This window comes from Hemicordylus capensis, chromosome 1 (assembly GCF_027244095.1).
Source record: "Hemicordylus capensis ecotype Gifberg chromosome 1, rHemCap1.1.pri, whole genome shotgun sequence".
Classification (NCBI taxonomy): Eukaryota; Metazoa; Chordata; class Lepidosauria; order Squamata; family Cordylidae; genus Hemicordylus; species Hemicordylus capensis.
Genome location: NC_069657.1, coordinates 378,290,664 through 378,298,741, shown reverse-complemented (window position 1 = coordinate 378,298,741; position 8,078 = coordinate 378,290,664). Strand labels below are relative to the sequence as shown.

Below are 8,078 nucleotides of genomic sequence, written 5' to 3'. Positions count from 1 at the left end.
GTAGAACTAGAGGCTATCATTTTGTTTCTGCCTTTTAGCAAAGACATTTGTTACCACCTGTCTTGTGTAATTGTATGTTTTGAGTGGTTTCCTGTGATAAATTACAGGCCATACAGATTTGTGTGGATGGAATACACACTGCAGTGCACTCCTGGATTGTGCTGCACGTCATGAAAGTCTGCTATATTACATGGTACAAAAGCAGCTGCCAGTTTATATAATGTGATGAACTGTTTCCTGGACTGTACCACTTTGGGCTGCAGATGGGGAACTGCATGTTTGCTGGGAGTGGGGGGAATCCCCTTGCATAGAAAGCTAGCAAGGTGCTGGTTATTACCTTTAAGTCCACTTAACAGTTTGGATACCAGAGGGACCGTCTACTCCCAAGGGTTTCTGCCCATCCAACACGGATGTCAGAGGGGCTTTTACTCTATTTGCCAATGTTAAGAGAGGCTAAACTGTCATGCGTGTGGGAAAGGGCATTCACTGTTGTTGCCCCCAGGTTCTGGAATGCTCTCCCAGTGAATGTCCGCTCTTTGACATCTATGGCTGCTTTTCAAAAACAGCCGGGCTGAAGTCCAGGGCCTCCATACCCCTGGGGGGCCCCCAAATCCTCTTTAGTCTATCTTGCGTGGTGTGGTCACTACACCGCCAGCCTGCACCACACCAGGCGGCTGAGCATGACTGTGGCCTGTGCCAGGTAGCCGAGTATGACTTCTGCTTTAGCAACAGAGGGGGGAGTGGGGAAAGAAATATGTGGGATGGGATATGTTAAGCTGCGTGTTGCAATGTTTCTGCTAATGCATATTTGCATAAATACGGCTGTTTTATATTCTTACATTCTTGTGAGTTCAGTTGCTGCTTGTGGCCTCAAGCAGGGGCATAACTATAATAGGGCAAGGGGAGACAGTTGTCTGGGGGCCCCCTGCCTTGGGGGACCCCCAGAGGCAAGTCACATGACTGACTCCCCCAGCCACGCACTTGCCTGGGCTTCCTTCAGTTGTATTCATCCTCCAAAATTGATGTGAGTGTTAAGACCTGGAACTACCAGAACAGCATGTCTTCCTCTAGAACCATTAAATGACTTGCATCGTCCACAATTTACAAATCCTTTTTACAAATAATTTAGGATGATGTGCCCTCCAAAGGCCTTTAGGTCTGGGCTCCAAAATTACCTAGGTATACCTCTGCTCACAACCCTAATGAATTCAATAGATAAGAAGAAAGACAAGCTCACACTCTGTAGATAAGCCCATCTATCTGAGGGCTGGTTTATACAATCAGCGCAATCCTGTGGTAAAAGCTGGTGTATGTGCGGGGAGAGAGAGAGAGAGAGAGAGAGGTGGCTGTAGAAGCCGCCTGATGACCATCTGATCCTTGGAGAAGCCTGTGGCCTTTTGCTCTCTATTTAACAAAAGAGGGGCTGAATGAACAGGCGGGATGCGGGAACTAGAAGCTTCAAGGCAAATATGGGAGTGCTGGGTTTCAGCTTAACCAGCAGTTGTTCAGTGCAAAATTACTTTGCCTGAGGGATGGCAAGTATCAGGAAAGTAAGACCTGATGCAGTCAGCACAGGACCTGGTGTAACTCCATGAATCTGCTGAATGCCCCCAATGGCAGAACCTATTCCAAAGAATTAGGAGCTCTCCTCTGATACTATCGAACTATGGATGCTATGTTCAGGTACAACACCCACCAGCAAGCCCAGCCCCTTGCCCCAAAGCACTTTTAAACCACCCACTCACCTCTCCACTCTTCACAGACAGAGCATTTGAGAATGCTGTGTTCCCAGCCACAAGCAGGCCCTCCAGTATGTTTATCTCCATAGACAAATGATCTATCTGTGGAGAACAGGGAGTTGTGGTTTAAGAGTGTATTGGCGGGTGGAGTTTGCTGGCATGCTGTAGCTGGGTACACTGTTTGTGGCTTTCAAATGCCTGAAAAGAGCAAGGACTACCACCAAAAGTTCCAGTCCTGTGTTGAGTTCTCCCATATCCTGATGTTAAATATTCCTGTTTGCTTCCCTTCCTCAGCCAGTGGCAACCAACGATGTGGGTGCAGGGATGAGGAAATGCACATGAAAATGCATCAGTACACAAGGCAAGCTGAACTAGACATTACCCAAGGTGGGCTGCTGGGTAAATGTCACATGGGTTTGTCATCTGTAGTGGCAAATAATGGGGCAAATAGCAGCCTTGCAGAGGGGGGGATGATTCAAGCTGGAGAAATAGCACTGCTGCACTGGGGGGAAGTCCAACCTATTCTTGCACTGTGGTCCTTTCCCTTGCAGTTTTTGCATTAGCACACATAACACGTAGTGTGACCCCAAGTTCCCACCTAAAGGAGTGCGAGACTGGCAGCCCAGCCCAGATAAAAGCCCTGTTCTATTGGGGTGTCCTTCTAGTCAAAGACTTAAGAAGGTCTGGCACACACCAGCACAACATCTGGGCAAAAGGGGTGCTGCACAAAGTTAAAAAGAATCCCTGGATTCTGTGGGCATTCATCTCTGTTTTGGAGTCTGAGCTTGGATGCCTCTTGCCGTAGTACCGTGCACACAGTACATATTTCTGCCCCTAGAGCAGGGAAAGAAGCTGTTTGTTCGCATGACCTCCAGCTATAGTGCAATTCCAGAGGCCACTGGTGATGACATGCAGTGTGAAGCAGTCATCTCCTATATTTCCTTCACAGAGCAGCTGTTAATTTCATCAAGCACCTTACGGTGGGATGGAGAGAGAAAGCAAGTAACTGATGAGTTTTCCCTGTGCTCTTGGTAGGAAAATAGTTGGATTATGACTGGCCACGATTCAATTTAAATCCACCGGATCCAATCAGCAAGATCATAGAGTGTAGGTGGATAAAAAAATTTCATTCAGATGTCATTTGAAACGATATTGCAGATTCAAGACCATTGCTATTAAGCACAGCATTTACAAAGATTCAAGACCATTTATTGCAGATTCAAGACCATTGCTATTAAGCACAGCATTTACAAAGCCTATCTATTCTAGATCTGCACAAAAAGCATGAACTAAAATGGCTTTTTCTCTTTCTTTTGCATTAATAATGGCCTATCTTAGGTACCAAGTGGTCTGCAAAAGCTGCATTATAGAAAGATCATTGCGAGGGAATTCACTGCTCACAAGAGACAACAGGTCATCTTACCGTATGCCCTGCATGGCAAATTTCCGCAAAGTAAATGCACTCACAGCTTCCCTTCCTGCCAATAACCAAAGTGATAGGTTTGAACTTCGAAATGTGAAAGAAATTAGTCAGGGACTGGTTTCTACATACACACTGATGCAGAAAACGGAGAGATGTATAAAAACTGGGCTTGCTGGCTTTTAAGAGGCTTAGGCTGTAATCTGATGCATGCATACCTGGGAGTGTGCTCTACTGAACGCAGCAGGGGCTTTCTTTTGACTAAATAGGCATAGGATTGTGCTGATAATTAGAAAATGAGTCAACTAAAGCTTTGCTTGGCATTAGTTGGGGGATGGGGTGTGGCTCAGTGGTAGATCTCCAAACAGGGCTGGGAAAGACCTTTGTCTGAAACCCTGGAGAGCTGCTGCTAGTCAGTGCAGACAATACTGAGCGAGACAGACGCATTGCCTGACTCAGTAGATGGCAGCTTCATATCTGATTTTAACTGAGCAAAGAGCATACTTGTCCATTTGTTGAGACTCCATTTGTGGTGGGTTACAGTAATGGGGAACGAAAAAGAAACTGACAGTGGCTGACTCAGACCTATTCCAAGCTGGATAAAAGGCAAAACAATCCTGCTAGTTTGGCTCAACTAGATTAAGGCCAGCCAGTTCTATGGAAAATTGCTGGTGTGTACACAGCTGCTCATCACGTAGTGCATTATGTAGCAGTGCAAGGTATCTTAAAGGCACCAATTACTCCTTTCACAGTGTACACAGCATGCTGAACATCCATCTTGAGGGAGGGAAAGAAATACCATCAGTAAAAATCAATACACATTTTTTTCGCATATGACAACAACAATGATGATAATGATGATGATACTGCTTTTCAATAAAAGATGTTGTTCTCAAATTGGTTTACATAGGAAAAGAAATAAGATGGCTCCCTATCCCCAAAGGGCTCACATTCTAAAAAGAAACACCAGCAACAGCCACCGGAGAGATGCTGTACTGGGAATGAACAGGGCCAGTTGCTCTCCCTTTGCTTAATATAAAGATAGTCACCACTTTGATCCCGATTGGCCCATTTAGCGGGGGTAGCCCACTTTGGCACAGGGTATATGCGCATCTTCTTCCACTACCCTTATGCACTGCTACATTGCTGTGAATTCCACTCCCCCACCCTTCATAATCAGCCAAGTGACACAAGAGGGAGGAAGTGGAGAAGGACATGTGAGACTCAGCTATCACCACTGCAAAGGAGAAGGTGGAGAGGAGTGAAATTGTGCGAACATCTGCATGAAATCAAGCAGCAGTTATCACCGCTGCCACATATCAATGCAATGGAGGCACTTGCCTGGGAAAGGGACTGAAGTGTCCAGCAACAGTGTTGCAGTTGGAGCAAAGGGTGACTGATCCTTTTGCAAGGGAAACACTTGTTGGCGAAGCTTCATCTGGATTCTGCACACTGTAAGCATAGTAAGCATTGTACCATCCCAGGACATACACAAAGTTGTCTAGAAAAGCAATAATAGCCTTAAAGTACTTTCTTTCAAGAACAGCTCTGATTGTGAAAACCTCAGTGTGACACAGAAAAGGAAAAGGAGGCTTTCCTCTATAATTAATAAAACCAGCATCATAGTTATAATTAGTCCCTTTCATGAAAGTACTGCCTTCACTTAATAATTCCCTCAAGCTATTAGGGCCCCTCAATAATTATAATCAGAAATGTATAGTTGTATTTGCTGAAGTATTTATTTACTTCAGTATTTTTTTTAAATGAAAACAACCCATAACCAGACTATTTTAAGATGTGCTGATAAATATAAGCTATGTAACCAACCAATGAGAAATATTACATTATGTTTCATTGACTAATTAATTCTCACTCTGTCCTTGCACAATTGTTAGCATTTTATTTGATGTTCTAATATAGTTATAAATGCCATGTGGTCAACCAAACTGTTAGGTACAGTACAATATACAGTCATGCTTAAGAGAAATAACCTTTAAACAAAAACAATAGACCAAGATAGACAGGTTAACGTTACTGCCAAATCTAGGCCAAGGAATTCCTGAGCTTAGAGCATTCATTTTAATATCGATATGTGTCACAACATAACTAGCAGGAGAAGAAAGAGAAATAATCATAGCAGCCGTGCAGAGATTTCCAGAAGTGGCAATACTCCAGTTCCTTATGGTTCCTTTCAGTTTCTGTTCATTCTGTTTTAACAGGGTTTTTGTCAGTATCAAGGGGGAATGCAATCAAGGTACTAAGTTTCATATTCTCTTCAAATGCAGCACTATTTCATCTGGTCTGGCCTCTCCTTATTCCTTTCCTGTGGCATCACAGAATCAAGCATGGCAGACCTATAGAACCCTTTCCACAAAGTACTGATGAATCTGTTCATCATTATAAGCATATCCACTCAGTCACATCACTGCCAGTGTTTGACAGGAATTATGTGAATCCCAAAAGTGTGCCACACACCTGCAGACAGGTGGTGGAGGAGGAAAGGCGGAACATTTCAAGACCTAGGAGTAAACTTCTACCTCATGGGCAGAGCTCCAGTTACGCCATCACCACACAGGGCTGGCCCACTAATGAGGCACACTGAGGCGAAACTTGTTGGAGCTAGGACGCTGGCAGCGTCAGCTCCCAGCTACAATGTCTCATAGTGACCATGGCGGGGAGGGTTTAGGGTCATGGATAAAAGTGCTGGACTCCTCCCCTCTTTGTTCTTCCAGTATTAAGTCTCCATTTTGTCTCTCCAGATATGGCTCTTTGTTTTGGTCTCTCTCTTCAGCCATGAGTTACAGCTGAAATTAAGCTGCAAGCTTTTTCACATTTGTTTGTAACCTTGTCTTTAACTAAATCCTTGTTGTTCTTCAATACTAAAGAACTGTCTCAAGACCTGTTGCTTTGCTGCTTTCTCACCAAACTGCTTTTGCTTTGCTATTTGGGGACTGAACTGCCATTCTTCCCCTACAATACGTACCCCCTCATCTTCCCTGGTAGCACATTGCCCCTCCTCCTCGCCTTTCCTCCTCCTCCTCCCACTCCCTGGTTTTTAAAAATTCAAAGGAGGGCAGGTTGGAAGCAAGAAAGTAGCATGCAGGGCTTGAACGAAGACTCTTTACTCACCACTCTCCTCTCCTCCAGACTTCCTTTTCTTCTTTGTTCCTCATATGTCTTCCTAAAATCTAGGAAGTGAGAGGGAGAGCCGCATGCCTGCAGGGAAGATAAGAGGATGTGTGTGCCCTGCCAGAGAAATGGAGGGAAGGAGAGGAGGCACACATCACCGGGGAAAGAAGGGGCACTGGGTAGCATGTGGTGAGGCAAGGTGTGAGCTGTGAGCTGTGATTCCATCCAGTCCCAGCCTGGTCCATCTTAAGCATTACTTAAACAAATATAGCTAGTAGATAGCTGCCTCTAGAAAGCATTGCTCTCAGATGCCAGAATGGAATGCAAAAATTGGCTTTTGGCCACAGCCACAAGACCAGAGGAGAGCTGGTCTTGTGGTAGCAAGTATGACTTGTCCCCTTAGCTAAGCAGGGTCCACCCTGGTTGCATATGAATGGGAGACTAGAAGTGTGAGCACTGTAAGATATTCCCCTCAGGGGATGGAGCCACTCTGGGAAGAGCAGAAGGTTTGAAGTTCCCTCCATGGCTTCTCCAAGATAAGGCTGGGAGAGATTCCTGCCTGTAACCTTGGAGAAGCTGCTGCCAGTCTGTGAAGACAATACTGAGTTTGATAGACCAATGGTCTGAGTCAGTATATGGCAGCTTCCTGTGTTCCTATGGCTTGATATGGGTGTTGTTTTTTCAGTTGATCTTATGCCTCTAAAATGTCATTTGTATTTCATTTGGCTTCGTTTATCTCCCAAATCATTTAATTACTTAGATCATATGTTGTAATTCCTTCTTTTTAATGACATCTTTGTACATTACATCTACCTTCACCTCATACAAGATTTCATTCATTCCCTGCCAGCATATAACCCCCACCCCCAGCACACTTGTACAGTTCCCATCCAGCTGCTGAAACTGGCTGTTACTACCATTCTCTGGCCTTATTCTTACTCAGCCAGATTTTCCATCTTGATAGATTATCATTTCCCTCTGAAGACAGTGGAAAGAAAGACCTTTCCTTTGATATATTTCATGCTTCCTGTAAGGAAATCTCTTCTTCATCCTTTTGCTTATAGAACTGGAGGGCTGAAAGGAGGCCTGAAGTCTCTCGGATGTATTTTATAGACATCCTATGTTTCTGAGGATTTGCCAAAATATTTGGTAATCAATAATGGTGATGAAGATAATGCTGCTAATGGGAAAAGAATAATGATAAATCAAGTTTTTAAAATCAGAAATTTGCTCTGGTCTGTTTTTGCTCTATTGGGCATCAGTATGAACCATGTTGTTTGCTCTGCCTCTGCAAGGCCTGTACAATTTCAGTCTTAACATGCAGAATCATTGGGTGTAAAATTTAACAGCAAGAATGGGAGAAGCTTCAGGAAATATCAAGCTGAGATGTAAGGCCTCCCAGATTCCAAGCCCCCACTCCCACCCCAGGGGAAAGGCCTATGGCTAAAGGCCAACTTCTAATTATAACAACAGATTTGCAGTCATTCTTAATCACATCAAGTACTTCAGCAAAGACTAAAAGTCATGAACTGGATTGTACCATCTTGCTGTTCTGTATAACATTGCTACCAAGTGGTGCTACAATTTATATCATGTCGGAGTAAAGTTAAGGTTAAACATCTGGCCCTCACACATCATAAATCAACAGTGGTAATATCACACATGTCCTCATTTAACTTTCACTTCAGAACTCATCTCAATGTTTTTCTGCTTTGGCTTGATACTTAAGTGTCTGTCTATGTAAATCAGGGCTGCTCAACTTCAGCTCTCCTGCAGACGTTGGCCTACAG

The 8,078-nt window shown here is 44.2% G+C and overlaps 1 long non-coding RNA gene across 1 annotated transcript in view; it reads right to left on the bottom strand.

Moving 5' to 3' along the window:
- Positions 1-5,113: 5,113 nt before the first annotated feature.
- The window catches only part of LOC128345903 (uncharacterized), a 43,332-nt gene continuing 40,367 nt past the window's right edge, over positions 5,114-8,078 (bottom strand). Inside the window, exons 2-3 of the long non-coding RNA XR_008316691.1 lie at positions 6,289-6,375; positions 5,114-5,366 (exon numbers count right to left, since the gene is read on the bottom strand). This is a non-coding gene — a long non-coding RNA (uncharacterized LOC128345903). The remainder of the gene's footprint in view (positions 5,367-6,288; positions 6,376-8,078) is intronic.